This window comes from Acinonyx jubatus, chromosome A2 (genome assembly GCF_027475565.1).
Source record: "Acinonyx jubatus isolate Ajub_Pintada_27869175 chromosome A2, VMU_Ajub_asm_v1.0, whole genome shotgun sequence".
In the NCBI taxonomy this organism is placed as follows: Eukaryota; Metazoa; Chordata; class Mammalia; order Carnivora; family Felidae; genus Acinonyx; species Acinonyx jubatus.
The window spans coordinates 2,510,736-2,525,738 of NC_069383.1; the positions used below are offsets into that span (position 1 = coordinate 2,510,736).

The following is a 15,003-nucleotide window of genomic DNA, read 5'->3' on the forward strand; positions in this document are numbered from 1 at the left end:
CCGATAAGATCACAGCCCTCAGGCGCACCTTCTCGGAACTTTCCCTGCAAAACCAGAGTTAATGAATACAGCGCGGAGGGACAGAGGCCAACAATGGCGGTCTATTCTCCCCCAGCTGTGCATGAACGACTCCGTGGAACATCTAGAAAACAGGTCATGCCTGTGCAGCGAGGGGGGCTAAGGCCTGCGGGCTCTTTTGCCGGTTCTTTCCATGAGCTCAGGGGCCCTATAGTAGGTGTGAGACTGCCTGGGACCCACGAACCACCGCATCCAGCAAACTCTGGGCCTCTGAGACCCTCAGAGGAGACTCTGACCCACGACACCCCCAGGGGTGAGGCTCCTCTTGGAAATGGAGAAAGGTTTCACATCAAGCTAAACTCACTCTATAGGTCAAAACAGAGAGCCTGGGGGCCCCTCGCCCAGATAACAGTCCAGCCTTGAGTCAAAAGTGCCTGGAAGGCTTAGTTCACGCTCTCCCTGAGGGCAGGCAACACATCTTTCTCATCTTCGTGCGTATATTGTCTCACAAAGAAAATGTTAATGACACACCTGCTGGTTGAATGAGTGAATGAATGAATGAACCTTGGTGTGAATGGGGAGGGCCAAACAGGTGCTCGCCCCCAAAGCGCATGGAGGGCAAGGACTGGAGAGCTTTTCCTGGGAAGGGCACATGGTGAGTATCTCAGGCTTTGGGGGCCACGAAGCGACTACTCACTAAGCCACTAAGTGACTCGGCCACAGTCACTATGGAAACACACGAGCATGGCTATGTTCCAATAAAACTTTATTTCTGAACACTGGCATTTGCACTTTGTATAATTTTCACACGTCATGGAACAGCGTTCACCTTTCAATATTTTTTTTCAATCATTTAAAAGTGTAAAAACTGTTCTTAGCTCAACAGTCGCAAAAAGGCAAGGGTCTAGCCGGGTCTGCGAACCTTTGATCTAGGGTGTGGCTGGAGGAGACATCACGAGATCCAAGGTGCCCCGCAGAAGAAGGGGTTCTGAGTCGCACTTTTTATTCTACAAATTCCTGTGAGCAACACAGAGCCTGGACCCAAGCCGCAGCCTGAGGCCACCTCTGGGGCCAAAGCCACTGCGGGGGGCCCAGGACCACCCCCCTGTAGTGCACACGAGTGAGAGATAAGCTTCATTGTATCACATTACTGAGATGTTTGAGGTTGTTTGTTACGCAGAATAGCCTTGTCTATCCTAGCTGATACAAGCTCCGGTTTTCAAGTTTTCAGCTTCAGAAACGAATGCTGACGCACTGAACACCATGGAAAGGAGGCTGTCCACACTCACACTGCTTCCCATCACTCCTGAGCGACATCCGACAAAGGTGTTGCTGTCTTCAGCTCGTCTTCCTCGCCTTTGTGAATTTGTTTTTCCACCAACTCTAGAAGCGTTTCTTGATTTTCCACCGTATGACCAGAGTAGCAGCCAATGCATCTATCCCTTCCCTCTCCTCCACTCTCCCTAACACTTTTACCAATTACGATTTTATTTTTACATGGTGAGGAACACTGACATCGGCATTCCGTCTTGAAGCCATAATTAAGTCTTCTGGGCTTTATTCCTAGGTTGATTCTAGAAGATAAATAAAAGTTCTTAAAACATTAAGTGCATTTGTGGGATTATGACTGTATGAAGATCGCTAACTCAGATAAGTGGTGTGGCTCCGTTTTATTCTCTGAGGGTCCTCTGCTGCCCGCGGGAGAATGTTCTAGCCTCGAGGCTGCAGGCCAGAATGCAAAGTCATTATTCTGAATTTCTGTGAGAAGTCCATCCAATTGTGAAGGCCCCCTCTCTTGTGAGCCTGCTGCCTGTGTTCCCCATATTCTCCCGCAGGGCTGGCACGGGGTAAGATGATGGGTTTTCCCAGGACAGACTGACGAATTAGCCCCGCTTCCCAGCTCTGCTCTCCCGCCGTCCGCATCTGGCCCACCCCCAGCTCTGCCAGACTTACTTTAGATCTCACAGAGATTTGTTGAAACACCTTATCTCCTGTCATTCCCCCTTCTGATCTCTTCATAAGGGCTGATTCCTTCTGTTTTTCTCCTTCTCCCCTCTTCCAGCAGGGTCTGATGCTGGCGGAGAGAAGCGAGCACCCAGATGGCTAGTCTTAGACGTCAGCTTCTCTCGCTAAAACAAGTTCCACTTAACTACTAAAACGTAACTGTATACACGAGCGCAGGGAAAATGAAACACAAAACGTGTCGGTGACATAACCCAGAGAGCAAACCCAACAGATCATCTCGGCTGGTATGAATTTATACAGGAAGACTCCCCACCCGGGTGTGCAGGAAACACATTCGGTGCTGGGCATGTTCCTCTGGGCCACCGCCTCCCTCCCGGCCGTGCTGGACAGCTCCACGCCCCTGCCCGGCCTCCTCCAGCACCTTCCAGGCTTCCCCTGACTCTTTTCCCTGAAAGCCAGGGGGTATCAGCTGCCCTGTACCCACAGGGGAAGCCAGCGGTGGACAAATGCCCACCTCCCTCCCTGCCAAGGGGCAGCTCTGGGGTCATCCCCACCCTTTTAGGGTGGAGCCCTTACTGACCACCAATAATGCCCCACAGACTCTCCCGTCTCCCCTGCACACGGGGAGCACTCCTGATTCCAGGGACCACTTTCCAAGTGAAAACTTTCTCCCAGATTCTCATCCCAGGCTCTGCTCTGATGACAGGCACACCAGACAGGGCGAACCGTGCCCTCTGGGGGACGGAGCATCTGTTTATCCAGAGGTGCTGACACTTTCAGATGGCTGAGGTCAAGAGTGCAGACGGCCTTTGGAGCTGGGGGAATAGTCCTGGGGGGGCAGTCAGAACAACTGGTTGTGGGGACCCTCGGGAGAGGCCCCAGAGGGTGGGCAGCGAAGAGAGCAGTGAACATGAGAAGGGGGGACCTGGCCCTTGCTGGGACCTGACACAGCCATCGATCTCCAAGCATCCAAAACATAGCCTGGGAGAGACATCGCCCTTTGAAACCATTGGTGAGTGCCTGAGGTCAAAGGCACGGTCAGAGCCCCTGTACTGAGACCCCAGGAGGAGGGGGTGGGCAGCGAGGGTGGGGCTGAGAGGCGAGGGGTGGCTTTCCCCTGAATGTCTACAAATCCGTGGGGTCTCCTACGCGTGGACCTCCCAGAACGGCCGGGGGATGGGGCCAGACCGTGTCCCGAGGATCGTGCGACAGCCCGAGAGGTCCAACAGCAAGGAAGTGGAGAGAACTGGAGAAGGCCACCCACCAAAACGAGTGGGCGAGTGGAGAGGCCTTCTGATGGTCTGCGCAGCTCGCCGCTGGGATGGCAGCGTCGGCCTGGGTCTGTGCGGGTCGCGTCTCTCTGAGGAGCAGAGCCCAGAGCCGTGGCCGTTCCCGATAAGGATAAAAAGCTGAGGACTGACTTTGACATGTCTGGGGTTGCTTGCTCAAAGCTTTTAAAAAGTGTTTTCTCTCCTGAAAAGGCCCCCAGGTACGGAAGGCAGCATTTTAAAGACAGGTGTATGCCGAACCCCCAAGGTCAGTGCGTCCCAGGAGCAGTGGGCCTGTGTGTCATCACACACGAGCGTCCCGGGGTTCAGGCTCCCGTCACCGACGGGGAGGGGCCACCGGGCGAGCACTAGCCGGGTGCCAGGTGGCCCGTCTCATAAACGTCCAGCGGCCCTGCGGGGTTCGCGCCAATGGGCCTGCTTTTCAGAGGACGAAACCCACACTCGGGCAGCACAGATCCTAAGTGTTGGGCTGGAATTCAAGCATGTTGGCCCCGGGACACGGTCAGAATGAAGAGTCCCTGAAATCTGAATTTGAAAAAGCCACGTCCCTGCGGCTTGCCAGGATGACCCCCAGAGGGTGGAGAGTTGTGTGCACGGAGCCGTCCGTGCAGGAAGGACCCCCGGGGGCTCTGGGGAGGGACACCATCGGACGATGGCTGAGGCAGAGCCGTCCGAACGCAGGGCCAGCCCCCCACATGGAGCTGGCAGAGACCCCGGCCGGGCCGCCATTGGGAAACCGCACGGGCCTCTGGCGGCCTTCCAGAAGGGCAGGGCCGCGCCCTTTGGGTATCATCATGGCGCTCAACCCAAGAGTCATTTTCAAGCTGAAGTTTGCCTTGTAGCCTTTTTTAATCTGCAAACAGAAGCTTACGGTGCAGCGGTACGTAGCCCCGTACATCGTCACGAGAAGGCCCCCAAAGCGGAAGAATGACAAGGAGAGTGATCGACGACACATACTGAGAACGAGAAGTTTACGCAGGGCTGAGACCGTGGCAACAGCAAAGCAAATGTCCGCGTTCTTGAGAATAGCATCCTCATTTATAAAGTATGAGTAATAAAATCAATACCGCGAGATTGCGCGAGAGCAGGGTGCAGCATGGCCTCCTGGCCCGGGGACAGGTGACCAGATAAGAATGTTCTGTATTCTTTCCACTAAGTAAATACATGCCCCCCGGGCTCCCACATCCCCCCAGCGATGGCCGTGGGGGATGTTTTCTCTAAGTGAAGGTGACGAGAACGATCGCAAAGAGGTGAGAATAATGCCTCCTCACTAATCACCCAGTATCGTGGCTGCTCAACGTTCAGTGTTTGTGGCCTGGTTGATGATTGCCTTTCCTTTAAGGACACCTGAGCTCGAGTACGTGAGCAGGAAGCCCGTGACCCAGCGAAGTAATGAACGAGGCGGGAAGGGTTCTCTCCCCCCGGGATGGGATGCGGGGAGCCCCCCACGCACCTGAGGAACGTGGTGCTGATGATGCCATTGCTGTGCTGATGGTGGCCGCGTGAGCCGACGAGGGAGACCTGGACGTGTGCGGTGGCCCCCTGTTCACCGTGTGTGGCGTGAGCCGACGAGGGAGACCTGGACGTGTGCGGTGGCCCCCTGTTCACCGTGTGTGTTGGGGATACACCTATGGGCGACAGAGACAGAGAAACGTGTTGAACAACTCATTCCCTGCAGGGAGGGCCAGCAGAGGGGCAGCTCTGGATCCTGCAGGGGCGACGCACTTACCGAATAGGAACCATCACTCGGAGCACGGGCTGTACCGTAACCTCCCACTGGTGGCCGGGACGACACTGGGGCTCGGGTCCCTGCCTTGCCTCTCCCGGCCCGGAGACCCAGAGCCCCGCCATCCACACGTTGGCGACCCCTGTGCCTCCCCCCACCCCCATCCCCGTCCGGCCTCCTCACTGCAACCTGTGCCAGGGCCTCTGTGCCCAGAGCACACGACCCCGATCCCAGCTTCTCTACCGGGCCTGTGTGGCAGGGAGCCCCTGAGGGCCCTGCTGATGATTGGAGAAGGCCCATCAGTCTGCTGCTTCTCCACAGCTTTGGGGGGTGGCACCAGCTGCCGCTCTCAGGGCACCTTGAGGAACCCGGCGCCCATCAGAGCCACCCCGGGGGGGCCCTCGTCCAGGCCGCTCCCCCGCCGCCCCTCGGTGGGCGCATAAGACATAGTCTCAGTGATGGAGCTGTGCCTTGGCAGGCCCGCGACGGGGCTGGCTGCCAAATGCTCTCCCAGCAGAAGGAGCCGTTTTGCAGGAAAGAGGAGAAAAGATTGCAAATATGAGCTGACATCAGCTCTGTCTTTGGAGACTCAAAGTTGGGAGCAGGATGAGGTCATCCATCCTTCTGAATTCTTTCCCTTCCCTGGGACAGGAGGAGCCCTAACCCAGGGCCTGTGTCCCAGGTTTCCTGAGCAGGGAGTGCCGGCAGGCCCCGGGGTCTTGGGTGGGGAGGGGCTGCCCCTGGACGCGGAGCGGCCGCTCTGGACCTCCCATGGCCGTGTGCTGCCTAAAAACAGAAGCCTTCGAAACAGGCTGCCTCCTGGCGGGGCTGAGCGGATGGACCGGCTCGGAGGGCCCGCAGAGACCCCCACAGCCCGGCCACCCAGCCGGGCTCCCTTGCCACTGGTGTCCCATCCGCCACACCGGGGACACAGGGACAAGCCGCACAATCTTCCCAGTTTCCCCGTGAGGAAGCTGAGCCCCTAAGAGAAGAAGGCTCCCACACTCAGAATCAGCAGCAAAGACATCAAACCACAGACGGGTCACCCCAGGGGAGAGCAAGGGGAGTCCACTGTCTGCATGGGGCGGGGGGGGGGGGCACGGGGTCAGCGCTCCAGGCGCTCAGAGACAGAAGCAGGCAAGCCGGCGAGCCAGGGTCGGTGCAGTGGCATGGAGGGGGCCAGCGTGAGAGGCAGACCCGAGTGCCAATCCCCAGTCCTCCTCTTCCTCCGTGTGTGACCTCGGGGACAACAGTCACCCTCTCTGAGCCTGCTGGGCCTCACCCATGACATGGAGGTAATAGTAATTCCTTTAGAGCCGCTTGAAGCCTCCAATGACCACGGCGACGCTAACACTCAGCTGAGAGGCTCTGGGGGCTCTTTACGCACCGCCCACAGGAGGCCTCCCATCCCGGCAGCGGGAAACCCAACAGAGAGGCCAACTGGCCCCAGACAGAGGCCGCCCCAGGGCCCGCACCCTTCCGCTGACCCAGTGACCGGTCTGACCCAAGTCCGGCCTCGGGGCCAAACCTCAACAGCAGAGGACACTCGTGACTGATGGAAAACGTCCGGGGGACGTTTGGTTTGTGATCCGCGCACACACAGCACCTGGGGCGTCGTCCCGACGCGGCAGGTTCAGGGCGATGAGTCCTCGGTGGGCACCGAGGAGGAGTTCATAGAATATGCAGATGAGCCCCGACCCACAGACTGTGCACTCGGGGAGCACAGAGCTTCAGTGTGGACACGCTCTTGGGACCAAGCGTTTCCAGTGCTAACACGTGGGCTCGCTCACCAAAACCCCCACAAAGCCAGGCACAGGCACCGTAGCAAGAAGGGACTTGGCTGATCCGTGAACGCCTTACCCTTACTGCCGGGATGGGGGGGGGGGGGGGGTGCGGCCCAGAGAGGCCGTGGGGTGGCCCAGGGTCACACAGCAATCAGCGGCCAAGCCCGTCCCTCAAGCTCCTTCCTCCATCCCACTGCCGTGGGGGTCAGGACCCCGCTGGATCTTCCCCCTTGGAACTGAAGGCTGGCGGGCAATCTCTTCCTTGCCCTGTCTCTCCAGGCTCTACGGGAATGAGAGTCCAACAGGCATGGCATGTTTCCAACCTGGGCATCGGATGCGCCTGAGTGCAGTCCCGGCCGAGCAGAGCCAGGTAGACGGGCCTCGAGGGGGCCTCGAGGGGCAGGTTGCCGCTGGGCCGCAGGTGTGCCCCCGCAGGTGTCTGTGCGGGTGCCCGACCCCTGCTCAGATAGACACTCAGGCGGCCAGAGGCTCAGGGGGGACCAGCCCCAGGCTGGAAGCCACACCCCCATTGCCTTCCATCCCAGAAGTTTCAATGGTGAGGTTTTCTACTTTACCAAAGGATGATCCACAGGACTGGCTTGGATCATAAGGGCCCTCAAATCTGTTAGGGCCGTCACTCGATTTATTTAAAACCGCCTCACAGGTGACTTTGCAGGAAGCTGAAAGTCGGCCAAGTGAGGTAGGTAATGAGAGCCGTGCATTCTGCCCTCCCGTGTCTGCTTCCAAAAACCATGCTCACACTCTGCGTTGTCCCCCAGGCTCCGAAAGCCGGGGGGGGGGGGGGGTGGTGCTGGGTGTCACTTGTTAATGCAGGGACCACATCCCAGCGTCTGGTACGTTCTTAAGAAGTCGCCAAACATACAAATTCTGTGTCTGCTCCGCACAGAGCTGCAAAGCGGTAGGTGCCTTCATTGGAGGTCATGAAGCCGGGTCTGCGGTCTCAGGGAGCGCACGGCCCAGCAGGAAGGACAAACACGCGGGGCCCCACCATGAGGAGGGTGTCGCGCTTCGCACATGCGGCCCCTGGCCCTGGGTGACGCTCTTCAGGACGCCATGAGTGGGGAGCAGACCTCCCAGGGCATCTGGTCCGGCGCCGACGTGGACGTGGATGGAGTGTCACGAAACGGCATGGGGACAGTGCCACGCGGCTGCAGCCGGGGAAAATAGCCAAGGCAGAAAGTGGCCAAGTCCGCGTCCTCAGTGGAGGGGACAGATGTTTCCTCCCAAAGTCCCGAGGCTCTGAGCCCGGCAAGGGCAGCAGGCAGAACCCCCGGCTGGAACGTCACAGAGTTTCTAGGCAAGTCTTCCTGGAACAGAGCTGATGGAAGCTCTGTGTGCCCAGGCTGAAGTCCACCCATCCCCCTCCTTGGCTTGGGATGTCAACGGCTTTAAAGGCCCACCTCCTGCCAAGGACAGGCAGCGCCGGCCTCACATCCACACCCGCCACTTCCCCAGACCTGCCGTGAGAGGAGGCTGGAGAAAGCACTGGGTCCTTCGGACGGGTCCCCAGGCCTGGCCGATGCCCCCGCACATGGGGCAGAGCAGAGCAGGAGGGGAGGGCCCCAGGGGCACCCAGTCCGCCAGGCTGACACCCACTGGACAAGACCTGGGGCGGCTCTCGTGGGGACCCGGGGAGGGAGACGGAGGGAGAAGGGGGACGGTCGGGGAGAGGGCAAGGTGAGCCCCAGGCTTAGTGGCTGCTAGGGTCACGTAAGTGACAGAGCCGTCCTCTGAGAAGAGCCCGGGCTTCCTGCCCAGCTGGGCTGCGGTTTAAACCCTGGGCACCCCCCTCAGGAGACCGGGCAGTTAGGGTTCCCCGGGCCCAGCATCATTAGTTATAAAGTGAACAGAGCAATAACGGCCAGCTAGGGTATGAAGATAATGCACACGGAAAGTCATGACAACAGTCATTCCCTCAAAGGGGAGGCCGTTTGCTCGCAGGGGCAAGTATCTGTATCCAAGGAGCCTTCAGAACAAACCAGAACAGACCGTCTCCTGAGATACCGTCCCCCACAGGCGTGTGCAGGGGGGGTGCTGGGGTCTCCAGCCACCCCGAGCCTTTGATGTAAGCGCTTTACAGGGTCGCGCATCGCGCGTCTACGAGAGCAGGCCTCGCCCGGCTTGTTGGGTCTCAGAAGTGGAGTCACGCTGGAGGACACGGTTAGGTGACTTCCTTCAGAGGTCCTCAGACTCACAGAAGGGAGAAAGCGGAGGCAGGCCCCGCGCTGTGTCCTTCCGGGCCACGTGCGCCCCCAGCACGGAGGTGGGCCCACGATGCGGGCGCGGGACGCCCGGGACCCTGCAGTTAATCATTGACAGGAGCATGCGGCCCGGGGACCGTGCCCGGGCCTGTCTCCGTGTGTTCAAGGAAGTGGCCAGGAGGAAGCTGTGGGCCCAGGGAGGGACAGTAGCGGGAACTCAAAAATAGTTTTCATTCCTCCGCACACACAACAGCCGCCGGGTGAGTGGCCTACAGCACATTCCTCGCGCTGGCCGGGCCGCCAGGGCCCAGGGGCGAGGGAGCCAAGGGAGGGGGCCGTGTGCCTCCCAGCGGCCCTCCCTCTGGCCCTGCCACTTCCGAGGCCCCCCCCTCCCCGAAACGTGGCCAGTGCCACTGGGGGGCGGCCGCGGCAGCCGGCTCCCCGGCCTTCCCGGCGGGCCAGGTGCAGGGAGCGGGCAGGTGACAGAGGGGCACCAGCACGGGGCAGGCCAGCGCACAGGCCCTCCCTCGCCCAGCCCCTCCAGGGCCTCGTCCTGGCTCTGGATCTTTCCTCTCACATTCCCCACGGCGCTGACCCCCAGCCGGGTTTCCTCTCCTGGGCAAATTAGAGGGGCTGAGTCACAGCCACTCAGCACTGCCCGACAGGTGCCACACGCCCTCAGCCTACGACCATGCCAGACGTACTGCGACAACCCGTTTATGTCCCTCGAATCAAGGCCTTCATTCAACACCTGTGGACTGAGCACCAACCCAGGACGGGGCTCCAGACGAAGGCCTAACAGAGGAAGCAGGCCTGGGCCCCGCCCCGCCTTGGGGCACAAGGCTCGGCGTAGACGAACAGCCACCTGTGTGGGACACAGAGCCCCTCACGCGCGGTCCCTGCAGCACGGAGGTGCGTGCCTGGGGAACAGGGGGGACCCGAACAAGCCCAGTGACTGTGCCCTCTGGACACGCGTCATTATTTCCCCTCCCAGGAAATCTCTCGTGTGCCACCACCGTCTCTCGAGTGGGATTCCAAACATCGGCTCCACGGACAGCAGACGTGTGGCCAACCCTCTGTCCCACCGCCAGCGAGCCTGGGCACCGCGTGACCCACCCACACGGGAGGGGCCGGTGCGGTCACCGCACCCGTGCTCTCACTCCCTCTCTTCCAGCACCTTCTCCCTGCGGCCTCCACTCAGCTCGAGTTGGTCAACCTTCCCGCTGCTCTGACATCCGGCCCTCTGACATCCTGACTCCCCTCGCAGCTGGCGCAGCTCCGGCCCTGTTCCCGAAGCAGAGGGAGAGCCCTGCGCCCCACACCCACCCCTGCATCTCCTGCATCCTGCACCGCGGCACAGACACGGAGCCGGTGCTCGGTAAACACTCGTGATGGGGGAGGAAAGGGCTGAGGTGTGACCGGTTTCCTGACACGCCACATCACCTGGGAGAGAAAGGACATTGTTCAGAGAGGTTTGTAGACACAAAGATAAGGGAGAAGGGAAAGGCCCTGCATCCATATTTCCCCATCTTATTGCAGATGATTTCACATCAAAATGGTGGTAAGGAAGGGGCATCGCGCCCCGGACAGAGCGTAACCTTGATGGGACCGCTGGAATCCGAGCACATCGCCGAAACTCACCCCTTCGCTCTCAAGGTGGAGTTCTTCAGGGAACACAATTAAAGGGTTTTCTCAAGATTGAAGGGAAGGGTCAGTCCCCACCCGCGAGGGGCAGGTGCAGGGGCAGCGTCTCTCCAGGGGCCGGGGGCTGCTAGTGAGCCAAGGGGTCGTGGACACACAGCGCTTGGCTCTAGAGACAGAAGCAAAAACCAGACCAGTCCAAGTCCCTATCACACCCCTTAGTGACACGGCCAGGGGGAGGGGGCCCATCACACACCTTGCGGTCCGCCGGGAACCGGCCCCAAATGGACCAAGCAGCAAAAATCCGAAGTAATTTCAGGCAGAAGCCAGCTTGCCAGACCTGACAGAAGAGAGTGCAAATGGGAGGTGATTCTGTGCCGGTACCTGGTCAAGAGAGCAGAACATTTCAGCATGAGAAGAGCCCAGAAGGAGGCCAAGAATGATCCTTGGCCGGCAGGTGGCCATGTGACGTACATCCCGTTCCGGAGGCCCCGGGCTCCTGCCACCAAAGAGGAACGGGCACCCACATGGGCGAAGATGGACGACAAAACGTGGGCCTTGCCTCTAGTGCCCGTGACCAGGGCCCGGACCTCCCAACGGGGTCTGCCCCTGCCCTGGGCTCCCCCTCCCACTGTGCATTAACATGGCTTTGCTCCGAACTCGAAACACAGTTTTCAGATGTCCTCAGAAGTGACCTGTGTGTGTCCTTTACGGGTGAATTTCATTTTTGGAAAAACCAGAAGCCAAGTGTGTGACAGGGGCCGGAAGAAGGGCCGGGCTTCCCAGGACCGCAGCTTGGAAGGAGAGGCACCCATCGGTACGTAAGCAGCCGAACGTGCCGAATGAAGAAAAATCTGTGTTCTTTCCCTGCGGAGGGTGTGTGTGGGCGTGTGCACGCGTGTGTGCGCGCACCTGTGCGTGTGTGTGCGTGTGCGTCACACGTTGAGGCCTGGTCGGGTTAATCGACTCCCAAGTGAAGGCACTTGGGAATCTCACTGTTTCAACGTACCTCGTAGTCCATCACTTTGAGGAGCGAATACACTTCCAAATGAGTAAATCTCAGCTCTGCTTAAATTAGATCTTACCTGAGTTGGGCCGAAATGCACGTGCGTCTAAAACGCACTTGGAGAATCTGTGGCCTCTAAGTGGGACACTGGTCACAAGTTCCAGTAAACATCCAGGTTCATAAGACCCAACGGGAAGCAGGCACAAGCATCTGCGAGGTCAGAGGGTGGGTGGCGGTCGGGCTCCTGAAGACTTCGCGATTCCTTCCGACATCACACGGCCTGCCAGGGACGCCCCACGCGCCGAGGGCAGATTTACCCTGTGGGCCCCGCCATACTTGGGGGTTAGAAGCCAGTGCGTGTCTCCAGATGGACTTTATCTGAGTTCAGGGAGCAGCCCCCATGTGAACAGGCACGTTGGCCAAGTGGAAATCCCAGCCCTTTGTATATTTAGTCAATGAGTGCAGATACGATTTCCTCTTTAACAGCACAACAGATGCCATCATCAAAACAGTCCTGCTGCGGTGACAGCGGATGCCCGAAGGGCAGGCCAGACGCGGTGCGGGGCACCTGTCGGGCCAAAAGTCGGCCGGTGGGTCTGGCTCTGCCGAAGCCGACAGAGCAGCGGAGTTAATGACTCGGTTTCACGTATTTGCATAGCTTCGTCCAGATTACTGCCATTTAGATACACTCAGCACAGAAATGCTGACTCTGGAGAAGTCTGAGCCACACTTGGGGTTTCCCGTATCTGCACTGTAATTTTATAATAAACCATCCATACTGTGTCTTAGAGTTTGACTCCCAGCACGGCAGTGAGACGTAGCCCTGCGTCTGACCCGACATCCCGGACCTCAGAACATATAGGGGAGCCTCTCTGCCTCTCGGGGACATGGAGATTCAAGGCCAAGGCCCCCACCTCCCAGCCAGTTTCGCAGCCTCCCGCCAAAGAGCTGGGGCCCAAGCCTTCTGGTTTGTAAGACTATGTCAAAGTGTTATGTACGTGGCACAATCACAAGAGTGAAAATGGTTTACTCGTTGAAACTCGACTTTGTAAATTCACAGATCTATGACGGTTTCCACAGGCACCCATGGCCACAAAACCCAAATCACCGAACCAAACAATTATCCCCGAAAACGTTCTCACTCGATACGGAATCATCGCTATCGTATGCGCTCACTTACTTTCGCCATCTGACCTCACTCGGCAGGGGTGCTAGAGGCTTAAGAGAATTTCACGGGACGTAAGTTTAACACCCAGGGATAGATCCATATTATGTTATATGTAATATATATTACGTCCATTAAGCAATGGTTTTCTCATTCAGGTCATTGAACTTCAAACCTTTATTATAGCTAACAGTTCAGAAAACAGCCAGAGTCAGTCTAGTTCCAGCCCCAGCATCTGCCAGCTCGGTTCCTAGAACAGCCATTTGTGCAGAAGCATGGCTGTGAGATGAACCCAGTCTCCCCTCTCAGCCTCCAACTCCCGGACGCCCTGATGCCTTCCTTGTAACCGAGTTCACCCCACTGTGGACGACAAAGGACGGGCGGGGGTTCAGGGAGGTCTTGTGTGAGAACGTCCGTCAGAAACAAGCCAGTGGTCACCGTATCACCAGAACGGGCACCGAGCGGCCTCGGTTTTCCGACCAAGTCTCCTATATGATGATTGTCTCACTGACACCCGTCCCCACACACGATCGATGCGCGTACGGCCCCGGGGGTAGTGAAAATACATCCGTCTCACCCCAGCTGCAACCTATCATGATGCCATGGGGCCCCCCACGCTGCTTGCCGACCCCCGTCCCTGTCTCAGGCAGGACTAACCTAACGCACGGCCCCTTTAAACACCGCCTGTGTTTTCTGCAGCCGGGGCCTAGGGGTACCTGCCTCTGAATCAGTGCCCCGAGCCACCTGCCGTCGTCTGTCTCCAGCTCGTCCCCGCCCAGCTCTGGCTAAGAAGCCTGGTCACCATGCGGTGTCCCCGAGAGCCCTGGAAGGGGCTGGGACGTCAGTGCCCACACGCCGGGGTGGGGGGGTACACTGCCCTGCAGGGAACTCAGGACTGATCTTCACCTCCGTGTCAAACCGCTTCTCGATTCACCGCGTTGGATGGAAATGTTTCTTAAAAGCATTACGTTTCCCTGCTCTCTTGAAGGCGGCCTGGAACAAAATGCACCTTCTCCGGGAGGCCGAATCCCACTTCGCTGAGCTAACGGCACGGCTGGAGCGCTTCCGGCTGCGGGCTCCCCTCAGGGGTCCCCCGAGCCGTGCACCCCCAGCCCTGCGCCTGGCCCAAGCACCTCGCTTCTCCGCGTCCTCCCGTGCCGCCCTGGCGTCTGGCCCCTCGGGACACCAGCCCTCAGGAATCGCTCCCCTGCCTTTCGATGTCTTATTTCTAAACGTGCTGCATGCTTCCAGCCGGAGAGCCAAGCGAGCGGGACATTCGAGAGCGAGCAGACTGCAGACTCGGAGCCCGTGTCCCTGTAGCGTTGAGCACGGACCGATGGCTTCTGTGTTGGGGGGCAGAGTCCTTTTTCCCTCCTCTCGCGGTTGCTGGACGTGCTGTGAATGAACGGAGCTGCCATGTCGGCTGGTTCTGCACAGGCAAACACTTGATGTGTTTGGGAAAGGCCGAGACTGTGAGAAATTGCATCCGATTATTTTAATCTCCATGGGTGGAGAAATCCCTGCTCAGCCAAAATAAAAAGCAAACCGCGACACTCCTGTCCCGACAGACTCGCCTCCCCGAGTCTCCGGTCGTGGGTTACCAGGGCTCCGGGCAGGGATCTGGAACCTTCTAACTCACAGGGGGAGGGTGACCAGCATCGCACAGCCGGCCCCGTCTCCCCGCCCGTGTGTCCGTGAGGTTCCAGGCTGAGTGCGGGGGCCCATGGCGTCTGGGGAGGCTCAGGGGTTACGAAGCCAGCGGCCCCGCCAGCACCTCAGAAGAGCCCCTCCGAACCAGCCGTGCGTGCGGACTCCAAGGGCCCGACGGCTCGCTCCTGCCGGCCGAGGAGGCGGCCTGGGCGGCAGAAGGAAGGTGCCAGCGCACGCCAGACAGCGAGCGGCCGGCAGCCTCTGCTCTGTCGCAGCCGGCTTCCTCCTGACCGCCCCCAGGCTCGGTTTGCTGCTCTGGGAAATGGGACTGCCAGTGGCCTCCCTCACTCAGTTTGCAGGAAGCCCCACCTGGGCGAAGGAGGTGCCCTGAGAAGCCACAGGCCCCCACACGAGCCGGTGGGGGGCACCTCCCTCCTCAAGCAGGGGGAGCCCTCACGTTGGGCCAGCATGGCACTTACCACCTGGGCCATCCCTCTGGCAGTGACTCAGGGCGGAGCGAGCGGCCAAACTGGCTCA

General features: G+C 59.2%; 1 long non-coding RNA gene across 2 annotated transcripts in view; it reads right to left on the reverse strand.

The window, feature by feature from the left end:
• The window catches only part of LOC128314671 (uncharacterized), a 28,073-nt gene extending 23,243 nt beyond the window's left edge, over positions 1-4,830 (reverse strand). The window contains exons 1-2 of one of the 2 annotated variants that reach the window (XR_008296526.1): positions 4,726-4,830; positions 768-1,592 (exon numbers count right to left, since the gene is read on the reverse strand). This is a non-coding gene — a long non-coding RNA (uncharacterized LOC128314671). Of the gene's footprint in view, positions 1-767; positions 1,593-4,725 lie in introns of those variants that run through there. The other variant, XR_008296527.1, reaches the window with a different exon arrangement.
• Positions 4,831-15,003: the final 10,173 nt, after the last annotated feature.